This window comes from Balaenoptera acutorostrata, chromosome 13 (genome assembly GCF_949987535.1).
Source record: "Balaenoptera acutorostrata chromosome 13, mBalAcu1.1, whole genome shotgun sequence".
Classification (NCBI taxonomy): domain Eukaryota; kingdom Metazoa; phylum Chordata; class Mammalia; order Artiodactyla; family Balaenopteridae; genus Balaenoptera; species Balaenoptera acutorostrata.
This window is the reverse complement of record NC_080076.1, coordinates 51,099,996-51,127,955: the sequence shown is the minus strand read 5'-3', so window position 1 is coordinate 51,127,955 and position 27,960 is coordinate 51,099,996.

The window sequence follows — 27,960 nt, the reverse complement described above, 5'->3', positions numbered from 1 at the left end:
TTCTGAGAAATATTTGGCAATTTGCATTAAAAGCCTTAAAGTGTTGCGTATTTTGAGTCAACAAATACACCTTCAAAAATTTGGGCTTCCCTGGTGGCACAGTGGTTGAGAATCTGCCTGCCAATGCAGCGGACACGGGTTCGAGCCCTGGTCTGGGAAGATCCCACATGCCGCGGAGCGACTAGGCCCATGAGCCACAATTGCTGAGCCTGCGCGTCTGGAGCCTGTGCTCCGCAACAAGAGAGGCCGCGATAGTGAGAGGCCCGTGCACCGCGATGAAGAGTGGCCCCCACTCGCCGCAACTAGAGAAAGCCCTCGCACAGAAACGAAGACCCAACACAGCCATAAATAAATAAATAAAAATTTTAAAAAAAATTTATGTAAAGGAAATTTAAGTGTATGTTCGAACAATTTCATCAGTAAGGATAATATTTATCATAGTATCATTTTATAACTATGTAAAATTGGAAATAATGTAAATATCCAACAATAGGGGATCGATTAAATAAGTCATAGTGCTTCCACACAATCGACTTCTATGTAGCCATCAAAATGTAATACTGAAGCATAATATTAAATGATATAGGAAGTTATTCATGATTTACAATTAAGTAAAAACAATCAAGTTATAAGATAATATATACAGCATATTTCAACTTTTATAGAAACTATATTTAAGTGTAGAAAAAAATGTCAGTATTGTTCATCCAATGGGAGTTTTTTATGTTATTCATTTTGCTTATCTGAATTTCCTAATTAAAATATATTTCTGGGACTTCCCTGGTGACACAGTGGATAATACTCCACACTCCCAACACAGGGGGCCCAGGTTCGATCCCTGGTCAGGGAACTAGATCCCACATGCATGCTGCAGCTAGGAGTTTGCATGCCACAACTAAGGAGCCCACCTGCCACAAGTAAGACCCAGTACAACAAAATAAATATTGAAAAAAACCAAATTAAATATATTGCTTTTAATATAAGGGGGAAATGAGCGAACAATTCCATTTTTGAGGTGTTATTTATTTGATGAAAGTAGAGAAGACATCTAGGCAGAGAAAATAGTCTGAACAGAATGGCTTGGTGTGTGTGCCTGTGATGTGTGAGAAATAAATGCATTTTTTTTCAGAAAAAGTGAGAGAGATAGCAGTGGCCTTGTGTGCCATGCTAGGAAGCATGGCTCAGTTCTGAAGATAATGAGCCATTGATAGGTGCTGAGCAAAAAAGTGGAGGGCGATGGCAAAGGCTCCATTCCAGAACAAGCGCTCTGCAGGCAGAGTGCTGAGGGAAAGCTTGGTAGGGAGCCCAGGGGTAAGGCTTTCGCATGGTGATGGAAGAGATGGCGAAACCTGATGAGGGTCAACAATAGTAACATGGCAGAAACAAGGCACTTGGAGAAACAAAACGATTAGGAGGTAATTTAGGTAGTTTAGGAGGTAAACTCATCAAATGAACGATTGGGGTGACAGCCTCAATCTATGCTTAGACTTCTGACAAAGGTGGGTGGTGGTATCTTCACTGAGAGTTATAACACAGAAGGAAGAATAGGATTGCTTGGGAGAGATGATGTGTTCCGGTCTAGAGACACTGAACTTGAGGTTCCTCTCACACTCAAGATGATGAACTGAACAGTTCAGAACAAGAAGAGGTATTGCCAACAAGGGTGATCATGTAAGGTTTCATCTGGGAGATGAAGAAAGGGAGATAAGAAAGAAAATACAGAATGAGCAGAATTGCTACAGGTCTAGATGTTAAAGGCAAAAACAGAGGCACGGGATCTGAAGAGAGTCCAGATTGGCTGAATATAACTTGTGAGGGAGAGTAGTTGAAGATAAACCTGGAAATTTTAGAGCCAAACTAAAAAAAGTCTTTTAATGCTGGGCTTTTATGGTTTTTAAAAAACATTTGTGGGTGTGTGTTGTTTTGTTTAATGCTACAGGAAATAAAGCTCTTTTGAGGCTTTTTGGACCACAGGAGTTACACAACAGAAGTACTGCTGACTACCCTGGCAGTAGTGTTCAACAAAATAAAAGTATTTATAGCCATCATTTTAAAAACACCTACTGTTTTAACACATTAAACACCATGAATCAGGCATTAGCTTCATTTATGATTAACAGCAATTCTGTGAGTAAGGCATTATGACCCTCATTTTACAGATGAGGAAACTGAAGGACAGAGAGGTTAATAAATTTGCCCAGAGTCACACAGCTAGCAAGTGGCAGAGGCTGGTTTCAAACTCAGGTCAGTTAGACTTCAAAGTTCACAGAAGTGACTGGTAGCAACTAGGAAATATAAGATGTAAAGATGTAAAGATTAAAGGAAGAACCCAGGAACTGGGAACAGCTAGTCCAAATATCAGGTGGATCAAGCTGCTTGTGGTCAAAGACTAGAAAGGAGACCAGAGTGGTGGCAGTAGCAAGGGCAAGGAAATAAGGTTATAGAGGAAGGCGGGGCTGGATCCTGTAGGACCCACAACTGGATAACGGCTTTGGGTTTGACAACAGGAATCCACTAGCAGGTCTTGAATAGGTGACATGTCTGTGCGATATGATCTGACTCATGATTTTGAAAGATCACTATTAGGAATTTTTTAGACAAATAGGGGTAGGGTACAAGGAGGGAATTCTATGAAAAGGTATACCACATGGAAAGGAACAGCATTGAAAAGAATTTTTTTTTAATTTATTTATTTTATTTTTGGCTGCGTTGGGTCTTTGTTGCTGCACGTGGGATTTCTCTAGTTGTGGCAAGCTGGGGCTGCTCTTCGTTGCGGTGCCTCTCATTGCAGTGGCTTCTCCTGTTGAAGAGCACTGGCTCCAGGCACATGCGCTTCAGCAGTTGTGGCACGTGGGCTCAGTAGTTGTGGCTCGTGGGCTTAGTCGCTCCGCGGCATGTGGGATCTTCCAGGACCAGGGCTCAAACCCGTGTCCCCTGCATTGGCAGGTGGACTCTCAACTACTGCACCACCAGGGAAGCCCTGAATAGAATTTTGTGCAGTTAGAATAAAAGGTTCGGGGGCTTCCCTGGTGGTGCAGTGGTTGAGAATCCGCCTGCCAATGCAGGGGACCCAGGTTCGAGCCCTGGTCTGGGAAGATCCCACATGCCGCGGAGCAACTGGGCCCGTGAGCCACAACTACTGAGCCCGTGTGCCGCAACTACTGAGCCTGTGCGTCTGGAGCCTGTTCTACACAACAAGAGAGGCCGCGACAGTGAGAGGCCCGCGCACCACGATGAAGAGTGGCCCCCGCTCGCTGCAACTAGAGGAAGCCCATGCACAGAAACGAAGACCCAACACAGATAAAAATAAATAAATAAATAAATAAATTTAAAAAAAAAAAGAATAAAAGGTTCATGTAGAAGGAGATAATGATGAGGCTGGTAATCAGGGTCTTGCAAGGTCTTGGCTAAGAATTCTGCACTTTACTCAGTGGTGGGAACTGAAGAGTTTTCAGCAGAGCAATAACATGATGAAATTTGCACTCTAGAGCCCACCCCACCCCACAACAGCTATGTAGAGAATAGAGGAGCCAACTGGGGGCTGAGAGACCAGTAGGCCAGACAGGAAGTGATGGGAGCCTGAGAAGGCAGGGGCAACAAAATAGGTCCAGAGGGAGAGTATTTGAGAGAGATCAGGATGGGGAGATCTTCAAGATGTCTGCAGTGGATATAAGGAGGGATTTAGGGTGATCCCTGGCTTTCTGGTACGACTGACTAAGTTGATGATAGTGACTGAGAAAATATGAAGCAGATTTTCAACAAAAGATGGTGAGTCCAGTTTGGACACAGTGACTGATTTATTTAGTGGTATCCAGGTGGAGATGTTCTGGAGATAGCTGGAAATAAGGGTGAAGAGTTCAGCAGAGTTGTAGATCGGAGATGAAGATGTGGGCGTTATTGATACACATGTGGTAACGTGTGGCCATGGGTGTGGAGAAGGTCACCCAGGGGCCGTGTGAGAAGATCCAGGTTGCTGAAGGGCACATCCTTGGAGACAGACTGACATTTGGGGGTCAAACAGAGAAAGAATAAACTGTGACGTAGATTGAGGACTGTCAGAGAGGTAGTAGTAAAGTAACAGGATAAAGGTCAAGTAAAACAAAACAAAAATATGAATTAGCTGGAGCAATTTAGAAGTAAGCAGTAAGCTTAACATAAGTTTCATTGAGTTGCAAATAGGGACCATAGACTGCACTTTCTGAATGCTTTACTGGGAAGAGAAGGAGAAATATGGAATGGAGGCTAAAAGGAATACAGAATCCAGGAAAGATGTTTTTCAAAGAAACCGAAATGGTTAAGTGTGATTTTATGATTTTAAGTTAGAGCTAACATAGAGGAAAGGACTGAATATATTGGAGGGAGGTGATTGAAGAGTGCAAGTCCTCTAGAAGGAGGGGAGGCTGGGTGGCCAGCCTCAGGCAGAGATACAGGGCATGGTGCTTCTCCAATCTTCTCTCTCCCTTGAGCAACTTCTTTTATGCACTAATCTTTGGTCAGCTGGCACCAATTCTTCATTTTGATAGTTTAGCTTCATTGACTAATACTGACTAATTTCCTTTTTTTTCTCTGTCTCTCATTATCTCTCTCTCTCTCTCTTTTCTCATTATGCAACTCCTCCCAGCTCAGTCAGCCGTAATCCACAGGACTCACTTTGAACAGGGCGTTTCTCCTTCCCGTAGCTGTGGGTGGGGCAGTTTCTATAGAAAAGGCTGAGTGCTGAGTTTGTTTTCATGGATGTGGCTAGGATATATTTCTTATGTCTAATTCTCACTTATTGTGAGGTAAGTACTCTTATCTCTACTTTTCAGATGAGGAAACTGAGGCTCAGAAAAGCTTAACTAATTAACCCAATGTCATGCAGTCGGTAGGGTAGTTGAGCTGGGCTCAACATTTTGGCCTGTATGACTCCAAAGCCCACTTTTCCTTTTACCATGTTGTAAAAGTCACATTCCAGTGGATTTGAGGATTAAGAGGCTGGAGGCAAGGAGGCTTGTAGAGAGGGTTTTGCGGAAACCAGACCTGTGGGGATAAATGGGTGGTGGCAGTGGGAATAGAGAGACATGGGTGGAAGTGTGTGGGGAAGCATGCTTTAGGTAGAATGCACAAGACTATGTCTTGAAGAGTTGTAGGGCAAACTGTTTGATGACTGTGTCCAAAAATGACACTATGTGTGTCCCAGATCTTGGTTTCTAAGTAATATTCCAGTCTTGGCTGTTTCCAAATCTGGGGCAGAGAAAGTACAAGGTGAACGTGGGATGTCTTATTGTGCCAGAAAGTAACCACGTGCTCAAAGATTAATGAGATCATGTCAGAAGGACACAGGAAGCCACAGAACTGGCTTGAAAGGATCTTCACTGGCCAAATTGGAGAAAATTTGAGCAAAAAAAGAATAATGAATAAATAAAAAGAGTCCCTGAATTCATGATGATATGGGGAAAGGGGGGAGCAAAAAAAGGGGGCAGCTATTCTTTACAATAAATGTAGAAGAATGATAGAATTAGCAAATCACTATTTTGCAAACCCTAATATAATAAATGATTTTAGGCAAGCATCATTAATGTATGCTAAAACCACTGGGTGGATGGTGGTTGTGTAATAGAATATTCACAGACTTAAAGTATCACCACAGAGTGCCTATTAATTACAAAAGTGAAAATGTATTTTTATAATGGACAGATCTTGTGGACACCAAGTATCAAATTTAGCAAAGACAAAATGGTCAGTATATGCCTTCTTACCTGATGCAATAGGAAGCATATAATTTTGCTTATGTAATACTCTTACCATATGCTTAACCTAGGTCTAAACATGAGTAAATAAATCCAGGATATGGGTTACTCCATGACACAATTGTCCTGAACTCTAAAAGTTTCTGTGTCTTAAGGACAAAAAATAAAATAAAAAAGGTAGGGTGATTATTCTAGCTTAAAGGAAACTAAAGAGACAACCAAATATGAAGAGTGAAACTTAACTGGATCCCAGATTTCTGAAGACTATAAAAGTTCATTTTGAGATAACTGGGGACATTTGGTCTGCCATGTAAGGAGCTTGGAAGTTACCACTCAATCCTAACAAATGAAAAGCCAAACAAACAAAAATTAACAAGTTTCATTTATTTGTAAATGAAGGAAGGTCACAGGGCAAACATCTGCTCCAAAGTTGGAGAGGCAAACAGATGGATACAGAGAATCAGAACTCACCAGAGCAGGAAACCTGTGAGGAGAAACCTCTGCAGGAACCAGTGCCCGGATAGGAAAACCGGAACTGTAACTGACAAACTGCTGGAGGCTCAATGTGCGCAAGTCTGAGAGTCAAAAACGCCAGGGAGTCCCAGTCATAAGGGAGTCTCCACGCCCTTTTGAGGTTTACCTCCAGGAGCTCAACCAGAATCTCAGGATGACTCTCAGAGAAAAATCCCCTCTTGCTTCCAGCAGGGAGGGAAGAAAAGTAACAATTTTGAAATACATCAGAGCATTCTGTTCTTCTTTACAAGGTCTGCCCACAGGAGAAACTAATTAACCAGAGCCTAGCCAGCTGGGGTTTTATCAGAGCCTAAACTACTTGGGGAAAGGGAGATACTCATTTCCTGTCCCACCTAGGGGGAAGAGGAAGGAGTACTTAGAAGCCCTTGTGTAGTTCACTGTCCAAAGATACAGGCTCACTAAGAGACTGAGACCTACTCAAAGGACTATACAAATGCTTCCTCTTCCCCCCACAGTTCACCACCACATTACTAAAGCCCCATTTACAGCAGTTCCTTTTACCTAGTACATCATGTCCGCTATCAAAAAAAAAAAAAAAAATTACAAGGCAAAAAGCACAGTTGGAAGAGACAGAGCAAAATTCAGAGCCAAACTCAGATATGGCAGGGATGTTGGAATTATCAGACTGGGAATTTAAAATAACTATGATTAGGATGGATAAACAACAAGGTCCTACTCTATAGCACAGGAAACTATATTCAATATCCTGCGATTAGACCATAGTGGAAAAGAATATGAAAAAGAATATCTATCTATCTATCTGTCTATATATATATAGACAGATAGATAGATATATCTGAGTCACTTTGCTATACAGCAGAAATTAACACAACATTGTAAATCAACTATACTTCAATAAACTTTAAAGAAAACTGTGATTAATATACTAAGGGCTCTAATTAATAGACAGCAAGAACAGATGGAAAATTTAAGCGGAGAGATAGCAATTCTAAGAAACAATAAAAAAGAAACGATAGAGATAAAAAGCACTGTAACAAATAAAGAGTACCTTTGATGGGCTTATTAGTAGACTGGATACAGTCGAGGAAAGAATCTCTGAGCTAGACGATATATCAATAGAATCCTCAAAAACTAAAAGGCTAAAAAAAAAAAAACAAAAAAACAAAACAAAACAAAAAAAACTGAAAGGCTAAGAGAACCAAGATTTTAAAATTTTAGGACAGAATATCCAAGAACTATTGGACAACCACAAAAGGTATAATGTATACATAATGGAAATATCAGAAGAAGAAGAAATAGAGAAAGGATGTACAAGAGATATTTGAAGCAATAATGGCTAAGAATTTCCCCAAATTAATGTCAGACACCAAATCACAGATCCGGGAAGCTCAGAGAATACCAAGCAAGATAAATGCCAAAAAACTACACCTAGGCATATAATTTTCAAACTACAGAACATCAAAGATAAAGACAATATCCAGAAAGAAGTCAGAGGGAAGAAATACCTTACCTACAGAGGAGCAAAGATAAGAATTAACATCTGACTTCTCAGAAACCATGCAAGCCAAGAAAAGAGTGGAGTAAAATATTTAAAGTGTTAAGAGGAAAAAAAAAAAAAAACACCAACCAAAAACTAATCTTACATTTTTTGTATGTGATAATGGTATCATAGTTAAATAGGAGAAGGTCTACTTCTTAGGAGATAGATGCTGAAATAGTTAGGGATGCAGCATAATAACGTCTGCAACTTTACTTTTCAAATATACAGAGGAATGTTTTCAATTGGTGAATTTTTAAAAATATGTATATTATTTTTTACAAAAAATAATAGAAAATTACCTGTAATAAGAACAAAATAGAATGTTAAATTATAAAAATGGCATTTTCTGACGTGAGGACCATAAGAGATCATTTCCATCTCTCTAAATCCAAAGCTCTGCCCACCCCAAGAAAGAAATGGTTATTTGATCCAGATAATGTGGACTATAAATCTAGATGGATTTAGTAGTAATTGTTTAGACCCAGCAATCCCGGTCCTATGTATAATATTTACCCCAATGAAATGAAAACATGTTTTCACATAAAAACATGCATACAAATGTTTATAGCTCTATTTATACTCATCCAAAACTAGCTACATCCCAAAATTCCTCCAATGGGTGAATGGATAAACTGTGTTACATTCATGCAATGGAACACTATTCAGCAATAAAAATGAACGAACTGGGCTTCCCTGGTGGCGCAGTGGTTAAGAATCCACCTGCCAATGCAGGGAACACGGGTTCGAGCCCTGGTCCGGGAAGATCCCACATGCCGCGGAGCAACTAAGCCTGTGTGCCACAACTACTGAGTCTGCACTCTAGAGCCCGCGAGCCACAACTACTGAGCCCACGAGTCACAACTACTGAAGGCCGCACGCCTAGAGCCCGTGCTCTGCAACAAGAGAAGCCACTGCAATGAGAAGCCTGTGCACAGCAACGAAGAGTAGCCCCCGCTCACCACAACTAGAGAAAGCCTGCGCGCAGCAACGAAGACCCAACACAGCCAAATATAAACAAATAAATTAATTAATTAAAAAAAAAATGAACGAACTACTTATATATGCAACAAGATGGGTGAATTGCAAAAGCATTATACAAGGTAAAAGAAGCCAGACTCAAAAGGTTACATGCTATGCAATTCCATTTATTTATGACATTCTTTAAAAAACAAAACTATAGGACAGAGGACAGGTCAATGGTTGCCAGTAGTCAACTACAAAGAGGTTGCATGAGGGAGACTTTTGGGGTGATGGAACTGCTCTGTATCTTGATTGTGATGGTGGTTGTATAACTCTTTACACGTATTAAAATTTTTAGAATTGTACACTAAAAAGGTCAAGATTACTATATGTTAACTTAAAATATAAAAAAAATGAATAAAAACTCCTAACACTTGAATTCTAAAATTTTGATAGAACGCTCAAAAACAAAAAAAGTTAATCGTTTATAACAGAGTATATTTAAATGACATTAAAATACAACATTATTACCATTTGTAAAAATTCATCAAGTTATACACTTATGATTTGTATACTTTTCTGAATGTGTGTTACACTTCAATGAAAAGTTTAAAAATATAAACAGTTTGCTCTAGTAGAGGTGCTATTTTACAGGTGAAAATAATGTTTTGGTTGATTGAATAATATGTTAGAAATATCCCCTGCAGGTCTAGAGTTATGGCATTATTTCAAACAAATGTAATCTTCTTTTTTGTTATTTCAAACTTTCCTTCACTTCAGGGCAGAGTAAAGGGGCATAACCACCGCTTTCCTAAATTTATGGCATGACGATATGGACAATTCAGATACTCTAGTCTTCTGTTTTAGCACTTAAAATATTACATGACATCTATGTGTCTGTTGATCCTGCTGATAGAACAACTACCACTTCCTTTTACCCTTTGAAAACTTACAGTATTATTATGTGCAAATTGGACTGGGAGTACTGATCTGGCCAAGTAACTGAATCTCAATAAAATGCCTGATGATCCACAGATTCTAGAGTTAATAAGAATATTATATGTCTTGTATTTTTTATAGTTCGGGGAGAGGAATAAAGGAAGAGGATATTTATTGAGTGTTTATTAAATGCCAGGCATTGTATTCAGTGTTTGACATTTGTTATTTTATTCAATTCTCACAATTACCAATTTAGCTCAGGGTATTATCCCCTTTTTTTCCCCAACGTCTCAGAGCAAATGAATGGTGTAACTAGGACTCAGCTTGATGAGCCTCAGAACCAGAATCAGCAAGAGAGTTACCACCCTAACCCCACCTGTGGTGTCAGGAGGCTTTCCAGACCAAAAGTGTTCACTGCAATGAAGACAATTACACATGAAGGTTAGTTGCCACTTATAGACTGACAATACCTTTTGCTACATGGCAGAGGCCACAGACCTCCTGAGATATGTGTGTGTCCCCAGGAATGTAGGATGTTTTGCTCCCAGGGAGTGATTACACCAGTGATTGACTGAGGTCATTAGTATCAATACCATAGTATCTCAGTCTCAGGAACACCAAGCTCCATAAAAATCCTATTGCTTCAGATAGCCTAAATTCCACAAAGTGATGGAAATTTGTCCTCAAGTGACAGCCTCCTTACCACAGGACTTATGGACTCACATACTTGGATTTCTCCCATGGACAAATTCCAGCTATCCTACCTTTGGATGATTTATTTCAGATAGCTTCCAGGCTTTACCTAGGAATTCTACCATGAAAAGACAGCAGGAATTCTAGGGAGTTGTCATGGCAACCCCTAGATATCATCTTCAGAATGCCCCATGGCTGTTGAGTCCAGATTTATCACAATTATATTTATATATGGAAGGCAAGCTCTTCACAGGCAACCAGACCCCAGTAAATGGATCTAATTTGTAACTATACGGATCACCATAAGACTGCTGGCGGCAAGATTTTAGGGAACTGCTTATGAATGTTGGCCTTTTGGTGGCTGCTTGTCATATTTACGTGGGCCTATACCTCAAAAGCCAATGGGGAGTAAAAGCTAACCAACTTTTGCATTTTGTCAAAAACTTCAGAGTTGAGTTTTATGAAGGCATTTCATGAGAAATTTGTATCAGTTCCCCTTTTCTCCCTGAAGTGAAGAGAGAAGGCTGAGGATTTCAGAGATTCTCATTTTTATTTCCTCTTGGTCTCATGCTGCATCCTTGAAACAATGGCAACACAAAGCCCAGTTACACAGTATCTGCTTCCAAGCAGGGTGGCGCTGGGTCTACCCAGCGTCTTGTGCAGTGGGTGTTTGTGTCGCATTGTTGTTGCAATTTTTATTGCATCTCATGATGTGCACACATGTGCTTGGTAAGCATCCCAAGAGGAAAAGAGACTCTGCTCAATATCCCTGTTCCCAAATGACACTACCTTATAGAATCACTTTCTGGGCTACCTCCTTTGGGATGCTGTAACCATTTAAAGTCTCTGGATTTTGGTGTTTTAACAAGGGTTTAATTACTAAGGTAAGTGTATGCACCTGCTAAGGCATTCCTAATTATTTGATAATGGTGCAATCTTTCTCAATACAGCCAGTTTTGTGGTGTAAGCTACACTAATGAAGCACACTGAGAGAACACATTCCCCCAGTGTTGGGGAAGCTTATTTAAATTAAATAAATTTGCAAAGGACTGGATTTTTACCACTGGCCTCAACAATTATGTATTGGTATTTCATGCTGGAAGCAGGTAGGCACAGGGTCAGAATGAGACACACTTCCTATTACTTTTGTTCTTTGAAGTGTCTTTCAGAGAAATTAAGTCACTTTTAAAATTTTATCTATTCCAGATTGTTTCACATATTCCTCCTTGTTCCACCCTTGTCTTTAAAAAAAAAAGGGAAGAAAAACAGAAAAAAACTTAGCTTACCTCTTTTGTTGTTCACTTGGCAACAACTCATAGAAGCAGTTTTGACAATGCTGAAAATTTTCTTTTCCACCTGATTTTTGCCATTGCCACATGTAGTCTGTAGTGGTTTAGTAATAAGATCTTTGCTATAGCATCTGCAAATTAGCACCTTGCATTGCAACCTCTCTGGAAACTTGCTGATGGTTTGCAATTGTAGTAAGTCAGAGTTGACACTATACCCAAATGTTTCAAACTTCGTTGTTTTGGACTAAAAAAAGATTCCAATGGGCAGATTGTTTCCAAGTCACTGTTAGGCGCTGTGCTAGTGAAACACAGCATCTCAGTTCTCAAGCACACACATTCATTTTAGTACACGAAGTTACTTTGGGAAGAAATATGCACTGTTCTAAACTGATTCTATCTATTCTTCTCTGTTCCTTGTCATTTGCCTTTGCTTCTGAAATATTTTGGTGAATTGAGCCAGTTCACCAGTTTTCAAAAGGCCATCATTCATACAATTTTCCATGTAGACATAAAAGAACTTCCTTAATCATCTAACTTTCTTGGACTTTTATGCAAACCAAATTGATTTTTTTTTAATTTTCTGATAAAACAAGAACATTCCTTTAAATACACCAGCAACCTGCCTTTGAGATTTTAAACTACTTACAAATGACAGCCAAGACAAATGAGCCAAGGGTAAGAATACATACAAATGAAAAACTGTTGGAAATGAGGGTCAAAGGATTAATGGAGGGTTCAGGACCCAGCTTTAGAGGCTGCTTAAGGACAGCTTTCAATTGTGCCAAGGTTCAGATGCTTCACATGCCACCAGAGTTTCATGGAGCTTATAACCACACAGGTCTAGATTATGCTGCCCTTGTTTTATCACACCATCAAACAGGGCTGGAGAATGCAGCAACTTGGGATGGATAAGAGCAAAGCAGAGGCATGTGGGAGGGGCATGGGTAGTAGCAGAGAGCGTAACTTGCAGTGCCAGGCAAATCAAAAGGCGGAGAGAGCCTCCCAGCTGATTCCTCAGTGTCCTAGAGATTTCTGTTATTAATGTGGCTTGGGGCATGTACTGCTGATAATTACTGCTAGCTGGAATAATTAATAAGAATAATTGCTCGGCATGGAAAGGGAAAGGGAAGCTCTGGGAGGAGGAAAAAGCAGGCTAGCGGAGCAAGAGACTCCCCAAGCGCATTTGTATAGACAGGAAGTTCAGCAGCAAGCATCCTGAGAATCAAAGAGTTGTCTGGATGCCAAGGACAAAAGTTAAGAGATACCAAGTGAGGCCGAATTCAATAGTCTTACCTTGGAATGCAATGGAAAAGCAGCTCGTCATGGCTTCAGTGAGGGGTAACTCCCTTTGGAAATAATAGGTGGAGGCTGTGAAAGAAAAATACAGTGTGAAGGGAATTAAGAAGTGTCCTAAAATGAGCAGACAAGTCTGTATATCTGGTTTAAACCCAATAGTGACAGCAGGAGAGAAGCAAAAAAGGAAGAAAAGTGAGGAATGTTGCCCCAGTGAGAGTTTGGAAGAGTTTATCCCAGCTTGAAGGAAGAAAAGCATCCATTAGAAATCAAGCATGGGTGTTGACAGTCTGTAAAATAACCACAATTTGATGTAATAGGGTAAATTTTCTCAACCCTACGTAGAGTTGCCAACACAGTTCTTGATACTGTAGCTTTCTACATATTACACTTAAATATTCCCCCAAAGGCAAGACAAGCGTATGCTTGGCAAAACTTAAAGAGGTGAGGAAACTGGATGTGAAAACTTAAGTGTAAGCAGCATATGGAATCTGGCAGCTAGAGTTCTGATAATGGCATACAGAGCAAGGGGGCCAAGCCCAAGGGCTAGGTGTTCACCGTGACCCTCTGCAGGAGACAGGGCACCATGTGCAGTGTTGTGTTATAAGATTAGAAAAGCCCATGAAGGCCAGGGGTGACTATTTATGATTGCTTTTCCCTATGGGAATCCTACAGGAAGAGCAATTAAAGCCAAAAAAGATTGATTTATCAAATTATCCCTTACTCAAGATTTGATGTTAGGCATTGCGTTTCATTGGCTCATGAGAACCCTTTCTCCATGTTTGTAACATAAATGGATTACAATTGTAAGGCAAGAGAAGAACTGCTACTAAAACAGCCAATGGCCAGTGTGTGGTGGTGGGGCTACTTCAGGGTTGTACCACTGCTCAGTGTAGGGATGATACTCCCTTCGCCAAGCTCCTAGCAGCTTGGGGTTGCAGCCCTGCTGGGTAAGGGGCTTGCGTGCCTGAAGACAGGTGTTGTCATCTTGGGTTAAGCGGCTTTGCGTCTTTACAGTAGTTAGGGAGTTCCAAAGGGAAGACTCTTAAATGACCAATGCCTTTTGAAAGGATAGGACAAGAGGAGGATGAGAGAACCAGGTGTAAACCAGGCTCCTGGTTTTAGACCAGAAGACAAGGCCAAGTAGTGCCACCATGAGAGGGATGGCTGAAATGTCCTAGGGGGAAGTCTCAGTCCATTCACTATGTTCTGAGGAAGCTTTGCCCACCCTAACTGAACATGGCATTTCTTGGCAAATAAGAATATGAGCCAGGGGCTTCCCTGGTGGCGCAGTGGTTGAGAGTCTGCCTGCCAATGCAGGGGACACGGGTTCGAGCCCTGGCTTGGGAAGATCCCACATGCCGCGGAGCAACAAAGCCCGTGAGCCACAACTACTGAGCCTGCGCGTCTGGAGCCTGTGCTCCGCAACAAGAGAGGCCGCGACAGTGAGAGGCCCGCGCACCGCGATGAAGAGTGGCCCCTGCTCGCCACAACTAGAGAAAGTCCTCGCACAGAAACGAAGACCCAACACAGCCGAAAATAAATAAATAAGTAAATTAATTAAAAAAAAAAAAAAAAAAGAATATGAGCCAGACCTTGAAGATGCCCCCAGTTATCCACTCAGTGGCACTGAGGATTATGGCAGTCAGGTACCAGGTGGGGTTGTTGGTATTTATCAATGGCTATGACAGGGTTAACAGAATCCAGAGTAAACCTGAGCATGCCTTGGAACCCAAGGAAATACTGCAGGTTAGAAATGCATTCAGGGCTTCCCTGGTGGCGCAGTGGTTGAGAATCTGCCTGCTAATGCAGGAGACACGGGTTCGAGCCCTGGTCTGGGAAGATCCCACATGCCAAGGAGCAACTGGGCCCGTGAGCCACAACTACTGAGCCTGCGCATCTGGAGCTTGTGCTCCACAACAAGAGAGGCCGCGATAGTGAGAGGCCCGCGCACCGCGATGAAGAGTGGCCCCCGCTTGCCGCAACTAGAGAAAGCCCTTACACAGAAACGAAGACCCAACACAGCCAAAAATAAATAAATAAATAAATAAATAATAAAAATAAAGGAATTCCTTTAAAAAAAAAAAAAAAAAAAGAAATGCATTCAATGCTCATTTTTCTCACAGCTTGGAAAAATTACAGTTGAGGAAGTGTAATTACTGGCATAAACAGTTGAATTGGAGTATGTGGGCTGGGAAGTGGGGCGATGGTGGGACAGGAAGTGGGGTGGAGCCCAAGTTTAAATAAGTCATGATTCAGTCCTTAAGGAAAAGGGAAGAATACCTCAGCACGCTTGCCATCCTGTCGAATTATAGAACATCTAGGCCCTCCAGCTCAATATCCCAGAAATATTTCAGAAAACTGAAATTCTTCAGTTTTCTCTGAAGAATTGAGAGAAAACTCTGTTAGCAAGGTAAAACAGAAAATTCAAGGGCTCTGAAGTCACCCACATGTGGAACTAAGTCTTGACTCTGCAGCTCACTTCAGAGTGACCTTAGACAAGGTATTTAACCTCTGTACAGTGTGGATGATAATATTCATCTGGTAGGATTGGTGTTGGATTTAAAGTAAAATATGCTACGTGCTCATTGCCTGACACATATTAGGTACTCAATGTATGTCAGTTCCCATGTTCTTTATCTTCCCTAGACTTCCATGGTCCTGCTCCCCTACTCTTCCTCTCACCCTTCCCTTAGCCCCTCCATCAGTGAATAAATAACAACTGTAATTATTAGAGGTTTGAATAGGATCCCTGATTATCTTGCCTTTCAGGTTCTGAGCATCAAGTAATTTCTCTTTCCTGGTTTTGGTTTTAGCAATTTCTACTCTTGTTCCACCAGGGTGGTACCTTGGTCTATTCTACAAATATTTACTGAGCACATCCTAGGCGTCAGGAAGTATGCCTGCTCCCAGCATGACTGATGCCTTCATCTTCTTCAGATATCAAGACGAAAGCTGTCGCAGGGAGCAATACATTGAGAGGAATCTCTTGGCTCCATCCTTCTGAAGGAAGGCACAGTGCCACAGAAGGAGGGTGACTTACAGAGACAGTGGTAGGACGAGAAGACGATCATCACCTGGCTCAAAGTAAAGATCTTATCCCTTAACACTAACTATTATTATGTGCTTATATATGCCTGGCATTGTTTTAAGTGTTTTCCGTGTACTAACCTATTTAATCCTCATAAAAAGTCTAGGAGAGGGCTTCCCTGGTGGTGCAGTGGTTGAGAATCTGCCTGCTTATGCAGGGGACACGGGTTCGAGCCCTGCTTTGGGAAGATCCCACATGCCGCGGAGCAACTGGGCCCGTGAGCCACAACTACTGAGCCTGCGCATCTGGAGCATGTGCTCCACAACAAGAGAGCCCACGACAGTGAGAGACCCACGCACCGCGATGAAGAGTGGCCCCCACTTGCCACAACTAGAGAAAGCCCTCGCACAGAAATGAAAACCCAACACAGCCAAAAATAAATAAATAAATAAAATATTTTAAAAAACAGCACAACAGTGTCTAAAAACTAATATGAGTAACATAATTTAACAGATTATGTTCTTTAACTATAAAAAAAAAAAAAGTCTAGGAGACAGAGATGGTCATCACTTCACATTAAAGATGATGAACCTGAAAGATACAAATGCTAGGGACCTGTCCAGGTCACAGAGCTAGTTAGTGGCCTAGTAGCCCGGTTCCAGAGTCTTCCCTCTTGACCTCTACAACATGTAACCACACCATTATCCACTCCCATCTACTTCCATCCTGACCTACAAAGCAAGGCATCTTCCCCACTTCTATGCTCAGGCTTCTTTTTAATGACTTCTCTTTCTTTTTAAGAGTGCTCTTAGGGCTTCCCTGGTGGCACAGTGGTTGAGAGTCTGCCTACCAATGCAGGAGACACGGGTTCGAGCCCTGGTCTGGGAAGATCCCACATGCCGCAGAGCGGCTGGGCCCGTGAGCCACAACTACTGAGCCTGCGCGTCTGGAGCCTGTGCTCCGCAGCAAGAGAGGCCGCGATAGTGAGAGGCCCGTGCACCGCGATGAAGAGACACCCCCGCTTGCCGCAACTAGAGAAAGCCCTCGCACAGAAACGAAGACCCAACACGGCCATAAATAAATAAATAAATAAATAAATAAGAATAATTAAAAAAAAAAAAAAAAAGAGTGCTCGTATTGTTTATTTTCATGTAATTTAATCCCTATTAAAATGTTAGCTTGGGAGCAGAGGGTACCCGTATATACCTACTGTTTTATAGTATCCTGGGGCTGGAACAACATTTTACCATTGTTTAGGTTTTGGTCCAGGTAAATGTCTCCTCTTACTTCTCAGTAGAGAGGCCCAAGAAAGATTGTAGTAAGTTTCTGAATTATCAAGAGACTAGATTCAACCAAAGGAAACTTTGTCAATATTCAAAGAGAATCTTTCTGTTTAGACCAATCTTAACACTGAGATGGTCTCAAGCAATGTTCTACCAGGACCCAGTCTCTCTAGCCTAGTAGAGGAGGGGAGTAGAGTTTCCCAAATGCCTTAGGGTACATTCCACCCATGAATGGAGCTGCAAGGCAATCTGAAGTCCCAAGGGAACCAGTTCCCAAATATAAATTTTAACTTGTTTACCTTAAACTTGGAGCCTATTACAATAGTTCCTTTGGGATCCTGTCATTCGCACTCAATCTATCCTCATCTTCTAGGGATTGGGGCATGTCTCTTTCCAGCTATGCTTAAGGCTGCATTATTTCCCAAAAGCTTTAAAAGTGAGCCAAATTATCCCTGTCCCAGAGGAGCAAACAAAACCCTGGCAAGGAGAGACAACTTTTAAATCTCCTTTCCCCATGGCCCCTTGGGGACAAAGCCATATCAGAGGGGACCAGCACTTCAGCCTTCTCGTCTCCCACTGCCTGGCTCAGACCAAATAGACTTTTCTCTCTTTCCTTAGCTGTAGGTCTCTTCCTTCTTTATTTTTCTTTTCTGACCTTGAGGTCTCTCTCCTTTTTTAGGAAGAAGGTTCAAATTTACAGAAGCAGCAAGAAAATGATGAAGTGTTAAATTTAGGATCATGAGGCAGGATAGAGTCTGTTCTACCCACCATATTATCTCCAATGCTTAGCAAAGTAGGTGTGCAATGAATAAATAGAATCAGAAGATAGGACATCTTCTAAGGAGAAGGGGAATAGATATTTCCCTACACCCAATTAGAGAGACACTGAATGGCCAAGTTATCTAAAGATATCTTCTCCATGATCCTATCTTGTTTTCTTGGCGTAAAGTTAGTGGGTCTCCATCAGTACCTGTAGAAATCTTTCTTAGAGACTTGGCAAACCAGCAGCTGTGCACCACAGGAATAGACATGGCAAAACGTGAGAAACAGTCTGGACGTGAAGTTAAAGTTTTTTGTTCATGGCTCTCTATCCGTGGAGCCAAGGATAGATCTCTTACCCCATAGGATCTCAGTTTCCTTTTCTTTAAAATGGTTCCAGGGCTGGCTGGTTCAACTGTAACTTCAAGGAGTAAGGCTCTCTATCAACTATTTTCCGATTTAAAAAATTCTGCAAGGGAAAAATAAGAAAGGACCAAGTCTCTCACCTCTTTCTTCTTTGCCGTCTTCAGAGCATTATGTTTTCCTCCTTGGCCGGTTGCCCTCATGGACCCAATACAAATACCACAGGTTTCATATGCAGGTGGCAACATTTAGAAGAAAAAATAGAAACTTCTCTGCCTTGTATCCCTTCTCAAGAAAACCCAACAGACGCCCCCTTGTGTCTAATTGGAAAGACTGCATCACAATCACTTGGTGTAGATCCACAGACTTAGATCATTCAAGATTCATCTCCTTTGGGCTGGGGAGATCAGCCTTCCATGAGGACTGGCCAGCTTCAAGAAGGTGAACACCAAGGAGGTCTGGTACCAAGGAAGAAAGTAGAGGATGGCTGTTGGCTGGGAGGCCAGTGGTATGCGCTATAAATGTCATGTGATTCAAAGGAAGTAAGAAAGATGACAAGCAAAGTTTGATAGAAGTAAAGAAGAGTGGAAGACAGCAGAAAGGCCAGGCTCCCACAGGAGGAGTCCTCGAAAGGCAGGACTGTTACATGTCACAGACATTTATCTAAAGGTCCTAGGTCTGCTCTGCCTGCGCCTACTTTTAACTGCTTGAGCAGCAGGCTTTCTCTGGTTGCAGGACAAAGAGACCTTATGCAAATTCCTTAGGGGTGAGGAAGGACTTGCTCTAGCATTTTAGTGCATTTCCCCAGGAATCCCGAGCTGGGATTAGATCAACCATGCTGCTTTTTTTCTAAACAGGGGCAGAAGTGACAGTCCCACCCCCTGGTAGACCAGTCCCCTGAGCGTCTTAGAGACACTTTCCACTTCCCTCCATGCCATGTATTTTTTTTTCCCTTCCGGGTATTTGCACGTGTCATTCCATCTGCTTAGAACTCCTTTCCCCCTAACTTTGGCATATTCTTTTCAAACTTTAAATTTCAGCTTAAGTGTCCCCTTCTCTGGAAAGCTGTCTCTAGTCTCCAAGGTTCTGGGTCCGCTCTGGCCTCCTGAATTTACACTGAACTACAAATTGCACTTTATTATAATTGCCTGTTTTCTTGTCTGTCCCCTCTGCTAGGTAATGTACTTCTTAAGAGTAAGGACTGTTTCAGGTACATGCCTACTCCTGGCACACAGCATAGGGATCTTGCATTCAATGAGGGCTTAAAACATGTTAAAATAATGAAAAAATACTCAATAGGAATAGACATAAAAATACGTTAGAATTTGTAGTCAAGTCTTTGGAACCACCAGTATCGTTGAACTTTTAAATAGTTTGGCTCTAAAGACAATCACTTCTCCCCTTAGGAAACTTGTCTGAGATGGCAGCTCTGTGTCTAACCTGGAGCCTACAGCACAGGAACGATGCCTCCTGTAGGTTTGTGTGTGTTTGTGTGTGTGGTAGAGAGGACCCTATTGCTTTTATTTTTCTCAAATCAGTTAGATTTAATACAGTCCTTTCTATCCTCTTTTCTTAAATCTAAAATAGATCTATACTGGTAGTACCCCTGATGTTGGTAGTGAGTGTGGGGTGAAGACACATTGTGTTCCTTCCTTCCTTCCTTGCTTCCTTCCTTTTGCTCCTTCCACCAATACATTATTGCAGCTACTGTGTGACAAGCACTCTGCTAGGTTCAGGGGCACCGTGGGGATCAAAAAATATATTTTCAGCCTTAATGGAGTTTATATTTTAACAGTGAATTTATAGTTTAAATCAGCACCTGCTTAGAGCAGGGGGAGGGAAGAAGGCATTCCCACAAAGAGAAGGGGATTCCCATTTGGCAGGAGGGATTCAAAGGCACACCTCTGGCCCTTCTTCCCAGGGCCAGGGGTGGAGGAGTGAACTGTCTGTCTGGTGAGGGAGGAAGGAGGAACTGAGCATGCCCCTTGGTCTCGCTCCCTCCCTTGGCCCCTCCTCACCCTAGGCTGGCTGCACCCAGACCCATGCTCTCTTCTACCTGCGGAAGGCAGCCTGCCCCTCTAATCCCAGGATGATTCCAAATGTGATGCTGTGTTAGCAAGACGTGTTGGCACCATGGGAAGTGGATAGCCCAAGACACCAAATTTATTTTAGGGAATTAGAGAAAACCTCCTTGAGGAAGTAACGTTTAAGCTGAGACCAGAAAAATGAAGAGGACAGAATAAGGGTGTGGGAGACTACATGGTTGGGAAGAGCATCCTATGCTTGGAGAACACTTGCGAAGGGTGGATGGAGAGAAAGAACGGCTCAGGCAATTACAGTCTTCCTCCTGGCCTCTGACCTGGTGTTAGAAAGGGTCGTATCTTAGTCTGGGACAGAGAGGAGATTTATGTGCTTAGTCATTCATTCATTCATTCATTCAACCTAGAGTTACTCTCCTAGGTGAAGGGAACATGAAATTCTGAGTTAGACCCAGTCCCTGATCTCAGGCAGCCGTCGTTGAATGGCGATGCAGGTGTGCAAATCAGTTTGTTCATAAAGCAGTGTAGGTGCTCTGCTAGAAGACAATGGTACAGGATTTATGAGTGGTGGAGAGAGGTATGTTACAAGAGGTAAAGGAGAAGTGACCCTTGAGTTGAATGTTGTAGAATGAGTGTGTTTTTACCAAGTCAAAAAGAAGTCTTACTCTCCATCTTTGGTGTTTCCCTTCCTGGACCTTTCTGCCTTAGAAATCTGATGATTATATGGTGTAGTATTCCCCTACCATAAACATTCTCCCTTCCAAATTCTAGCCAGGGTGATGTCACTATAAGACTATGTCTGGTGTAAATGGGATATAATCCCAAGGCAAATCAGCAATGAAATGAGATCTCTTTAAGGAGAACAAATTAGCCTCAACATAATAAAATAGTTACAACTTTGTGGGAGATATGTAAAATGGTTTACATCACTGAACTGTCCCAGATGGTAAACACAGGCAAGACTGTATCTTAAAATGGACGTATGGTGGATTTGGTTACAAATGTACAGTACGTGCACAGTGCATATGTGTGGAATAAACTTTAAGCACTTTTTGGCCTCCTGGACAGTGAATGTTTATGATAATGTGCCACACAAATATACCCACAATTTCCAATGTACGAAAGGGAACAGAGTATCTAAAGCCAATGATACGTCAAAAGAAAATATGGTCATTGGAAAGGAGAAAACGTTGCTGAATATACAAAAGAAAGGACATTAGACTCAATGCCGTATGTAAGACGACACAAATAATAAGATGCTTGTAAAAATGTTGTAAATGTAACTTCCAGAAAGGAGGCAAGTGGAAGGCTTCTCCATTCCCCTGTAAGAATGGCAGAGCCGGGGTCCCTCGGGGAGGAGGGAGAGCACACAGTGGTGTGGGAAATGAAATCGAAGAGGCCAGGGACACTGATTTGGTTAGGCCATCACTCCACTGTGAACTTTGGGTCATACGCAGTTAAGGGCGGAAGGAGAAGGCAGGAAGTATTCTAATGAGAATTCAATTAATTCAGGGAATCTCAGAAACCAGGTGTAAACTCTGCCGGATATTAAATGATCCCTGAGAGGAGACTTCGGGTTTTGTAGCGCATCAGATCAATTTGCGAGGAGCTGGTAAATTGGCAGCTGCCCTGCTGTAGCCCCGGCTCCCCTCTCCCAGCTCCAAATAATTACCATCTTTTGACTCTGAGCAAGTGTGACTGGAAACCCCTCACCAGGCTGGTAAAGTGAGGGATCCCATTCTGCTCCACCCCGCCTCCCTGTGCGGATCTTCAGGATGTGAATGCCATCCCCAGAAGCCGGGGGAGGTCCTCGCTACCCTTAAAACAGTTCCAACCAGTTGCGGGGCTCAGCATGGGGACACGGTTTCCTGTGGGTGTTGGACTGGCCATGATAAAATGACACATGACAGTCTGATGCCGGGGCTCAAAGCAGTGGGAGCTTAATACCAAAGGGGGCAGAGGATGAAAACACAGCTGAAGAACAATGTCCTGCCGGAGATAAGTGTTGAGTGGGGGCCCCCCCAGGGGCCACTTCGAGGGCCTTTAAAGACTTTATGTCCGCATGATTAGCCAAGATGAAGGGCCCAGCTGCAAACTTTAATTTCCTGATGACACAAAGGAACCATGAACAATATATAGATAGGATTTGAATTTGTAATAAGCAGTGGCCTAATCCACAGCAAAGGATAGTCAGTGCAGACAAAAAAAAAAAGCCGGTGAAATTTCTTAGGTTCCCCATTCAGACCTTCTCTTTACTGAGAGTTTTACTTCCAGCAATTTATCTTGGAGGAACCACTGGGGTTGGGAGTGGGAAAGAAGCAGTACACTTTTGCACTAGGACCCTGAATTCCTGACAAACTCTGTTCTCCTAGCAGAAGACAAACCAGAGTTTGTGTAATAATGTGTGGGCACTTGGTTGGGAGAATATTCCAGATAAAGGAATGACCCCATTAGTCCACTGAGAATATTGTGCTAGACACCAACCTTCTTTTACCTTCTTTTATCGAATTCTTAATCTTGAGCCAGGGTGGGGAATTTTTTTAAAATAATCAATGCTTTCTTCATTCTTAAATGAAAACATTTTTTTTTCCCCCAGTGCTGTTGGACTCAAATTAGCTGCTGGAAAAGAAAAGCTCAACTTTCATTTCTGTTTTCACCCTTTCAGCTCTAATAATCTTCAAGTGTTAAGGTGAATAATAATAATTTTTAAAAAGTTTAGGTCAACAGGAAGGGCCACGTGATGGTGACTGGCTTTAATAGGACAGGGAAAGCCATGGCACAAAGGGGACCAGATGTTTTGACAGGGCACTGTGGAGCAAACAGAGTCTGGGAAAGGAAAAGAAGCATTTCAACACTTCTCAGAACAGGGAGCTTTTTGTATCCAACACTTGGAAAGATCCCAGATCGAGGGCTTCCCTCTAAGAGGCCAAAGATGAGAAATCTGCATATACATCAGTATTGTGAATGCAACATGTTACTCTTATTAATTATGAAAACCCCCACGGAGGGAGCATCTACCTTGTTCTAGGAACTTTACGTACATCATCTTATTTAGTAGTCCTGCAAAGTTAGCTTTATTATTCCCACTTTACAGGTGAGTCCATTTATGCTGAGAACTTACCTTCCTTGTCCAAAGATGTTCTCAGGGTTAAATGTTAGAGCTAAATCGGAGCCCAGGCTGCCTGACTCCAGATCTGTGCTTCAGTCCCCTTGCAATGACACAAGTTACAAGAAAGACAGAACTCCAGGTTGGCTGTCTCACTGTTACTGAGGTGTCTCAGACATTGCTCCCCTTGCTAAAAGCAGCAGAGCCCCTGGGGTAGTCATTCTGCTCCTTCCACCCAACGTAACCACCACCCCACCCCAGGAAAAACAGCAGTTACAAAGAACTTCCCACATGGACTTTTTTATATTGTTGACAGAATTTCTTAGTGTGGCTTCATGGAAGGAATGCAACAGGAGCACTTCCAGTCCTGCAAGAATGCCCCTCAGAGAGAAACTCACAGCTGGTTTTTCTTCTTTCCTTCTTCAGACACAAAAGGAATGGGGCAACGTGTTTGGTGGAGAAAAAGAAAATCCTTCTGCGTGATATGTGTGTCCTTGTGAGTCAGTCTGGAAGCCGTGGTCAAGTTCTAGCGCTCAGAAACTCTATCTGTGTGTTCCTGTCTTCGGTACTGAAGGTACCCCAAGGCTGGAGCTGGCGGAACGGAGGCTCTGCAGCTGCCAGGACCTGGATCTGATGGCCTTCTGGGCACAGCTGTTGGAGAGACTGGGCACTGTTCCAAGGAGAATGTGTCATCCACCAACTGCCTGGGCAGTGACAGGGGATGGGTGATGTTTAGAACTCAGAGAAGCCCATTCTAACATATTCTCCTGTCACTGGAAGCTCGTGTCTCTTTATCCAGGAGTGCCCTGCCTGTCTTTGGCTTCTCCTCTGCTTTCTGTCCCCTCTTCGTCCTCCAGACTCTTGGTGTCAGAGCAGACTGCTCTGTGTTTCTGACCCATAATATTCCTCAGAATGAAGCTGAGAAATGTCTCTGAGACTCGAGGTGTGCTGCAGGCTGGGCTGCCAGAGCCCCTGCCCTGCATCCAGCCCTCCTGTCCTGTCTAGGACAATTGAGCTAATTAAAGTGATCGAAGAACAGCTGAGCTACTACTAATGGGCACCAAGAAAGTGCAGGGGGTCCAAGACAAACGTTGCTTGACTCAGATTGCTAAACAGCTTAAGTTTCAGTTTTGAAAATCACTTCAGTTTTACTTAGATCGTCTTCTGTGCCAGGCAGCCAGTCCTGAGAAGGGATGCATGACAAAGCTACCCCATCTGCAGTGAATACTGTCTCCATTTTATTTGGCCTGTGGTGACAATGGGGTGGGACTGGAGTGGGGAGGGGGTTTGTTCATCACAGCCTGTCCAGGGCATCCTTGAAGGAGGAGAGAGAGGGAACATCTGTGACTACTTTCCTTTGCACAGGTAAGAAAAAACAAAGTAATCAAGTTAAAACTGTACTTTGATTTCCTCCTCTGAAGAATGTGTTGCTGAGACTTCCCTGGTGGCACAGTGGGTAAGAATCCACCTGCCAATGCAGGGGACACGGGTTCGAGCCCTGGCCCGGGAAGACCCCACATGCCGCAGAGCAACTAAGCCCGTGCGCCACAACTCCTGAGCCTGCGCTCTAGAGCCCGCGAGCCACAACTACTGAAGCCCGCGCGCCTAGAGCCCGTGCTCCGCAACAAGAGAAGCCACCGCAATGAGAAGCCCACGCACTGCAACGAAGAGTAGTCCCCGCTCGCTGCAACTAGAGAAAGCCAGTGCGCAGCAACAAAGACCCAATGCAGTCAAAAATAAACAAATAAAATAAATAAAAATTAAAAAAAAAAGAACGTGTTACTAAGTGAACTGATGCATGCTTTCTTTTATCTGAAGATCTGTAGTAATTCATATCCCCTAGAAATGAGTCTGATGTGCTTTGTTTCAACAGAAGTAGATGACCTGGCGGTATTGAAAAATGGCAAAAGAATTTTATAAGATTTTAAGACAATAATTTGTTTCTGTTTATGTATTTTCTGTCACTGAGGTACTGCCGTTCATGGCATGGAAAGGCAGCCCAGTTAGACACACCAGGTTAGGATTCTTGTGCTGCTACTTGCTGCCTATTTGGCCCAAGCATGTAACTTAATCTAAGATTCAACTTCCTCACTTGCCAAATGAGGGTAATAATAATACCTACTTGCTTGGATTGTTATGAGGGACCAATGAAATAATAAACGTATTAAGCACTTGGCCCAGTGGCTGCATTATACTGGGTGTCCAATAAATAAATCCTAGTTCAAATAATGTCTACCTCAGACCATTGTAAGGTTATATATGCCAGTGTGTGTTAGGGACCTGCACATAGTAGGTGCATAAACATAAATATTACTCCTCCTCTCCCTCCAGTATCATGGCACCCAGGTTTGTTGTTTGTTAAAACATTAGATGTAAGACTACACTTATGTTTACTTTCTATACTTTATATCATTTTGTTGAATTACCTTGTGGATTTTAGTATTCCATCTACCTACCACTTTTAAATCAATGTGTCTCCTGAAGGAACTAAATTCTGATTCACACACAGCAAACAAGAAAGTTTAACCACGGACAAATTCCCCCACTAAGCCACCATGTTGAGGAACATGTGAGGAATCCGGGCCATGTGTCAAATTCTCACGGGTACCACGTCAACCAGTTAACCTCATACATGTACGTCTGGTTCAGAGCCATAAACCAGAACTCATTGGCTTGCCCCTCAGGCCTCAGAAATCTCTTCTAGCAAAGAGTGTATCTACAGGCCTGGCTATATGATTTATAATAGTCCTTATGTATTCCAAGTCATGGGGAGAGGAAGAAGGCACTAAATGCCAAGGTTTTAAAGACAGTGCCTCACAGAAATGACCATAAATAGCAGCTCAGGAGGCCACTTACATGAAGGTAGACCCGCTTAGGACTGGAGGCTATTACAGGGTGAGCTTATCATAACTTGATTCAAGTGCAATAAGCAAGAAGTGGAGAAGATGACCAGTCAGTGTGAGAAAGCCAAGCGGAGATCAGATAACCACATTAAAAAGATTAAAATGTCCAGCCTGCTATAAATGCCTGCTAAAATCCTAAAAAGGAGTCTGGAGAGACTCATAAAATCATAACTAAGAAAGTAAGGAAGCCCTGAAGCTTTAACCAGATGTTCCTGTGATATGAATGACTGTGTTAGTAAATTTTCATCCTAGCAATACAGCTTTGTATTGATCTTTTGCTTTTATTAGTCAGTGCTGCTATGAGATTAAATATTGTCTGGAAGGAAATACAGGCTTCCCTCTCTAGAAGGTTCTTCTCAGTAACCCAGTGTTTGTTATCACAAAGCGCACCAGGGAGTTTATAATGAATTGCTCAACAGAGCAGAGGCTTGAGTCTATAAAAAGAGTTATAGAAGGGGTAGCCTTATAGAGAATAACCTCATTTGGGAAACAAGCATTGTGTGCCGTGCGGAGTGGGAAACCTGTGGAGAGCTGTCTGAAACAGAAATAGACATGAGTATTTATGACCAGAAGCACAAATATACAGTGCTAAACACTTAATCTATGGTTAGATTTTACTCCAGATCCAAGCTGAAGTCAGCAGAATTAAATCTTCAAGTGTATTTCAGCAGCCCTAAATCCTTCTGATACTGTTAGCGGTGGCAGGGTTCCAAAATGCATTCTGTTAATAAGACAGTAAAGTATAAAATCGAGTTATATCCTTCAAGGAGAAACACACAGAGTAAAGGAAACGAGTCTTGTAAAATTACATTCCCAGCACTCAGACCTTTTCTACCTGAGTTCCTTTCAATTTATTCTTTTACTACCAGACCATTCTCCTTAACAAATAACAGAAAAAAAAAAAAGAAAGAAATTATCTCCCACATTTTTTTAACTATGAAACAAATAGTACCCCTGAAAAAAGGCCTAGGATTTTTTTCTTATCTTTCAGGCCAGAGGAGGTTAAGATTTTGCCCATCAGCTTGTAACATGCAGTACGAAGTCTCCTTGGGCTAGCAAAAAGAATTCAGCAGCTGTTACCTTTTCTTTTTCACTTAACATAACTTTTGGTTTACCTGCAGCTAAAAGAAATTTGTGCAGCATGCACAGGGGCATTGTTCAAGACCCCAAGGCAGCTCCATTAGTTTTCCCTGGAGCAGCATTAAAAAGCTTATTAAGATGTGAAATGAAGGAAGGAAGGAAGGAAGGAGGAAGGAAGGAAGGAAGGAAGGAAGAGAGGGAGGGAGAGAGGGAGGGAGGAGGCCACCACATCACATCCAATACCAACACCCTTTGAACATAACACTGACCTGAAGCACTACACTTGCTCAAATGAACGAAGTCAAAATGAAACCTAAAACTTCTGAATATCCGCTCTCACAGCCTAGAGTTTCTGCACATATGGAATAACAGACCACCCACAGCTCTGAGATCCCTGCAGGGCACCTTGGGTGTTAAGTAATGAATTTTAACCTTAACTCTGAATTTCATTGCTCTCA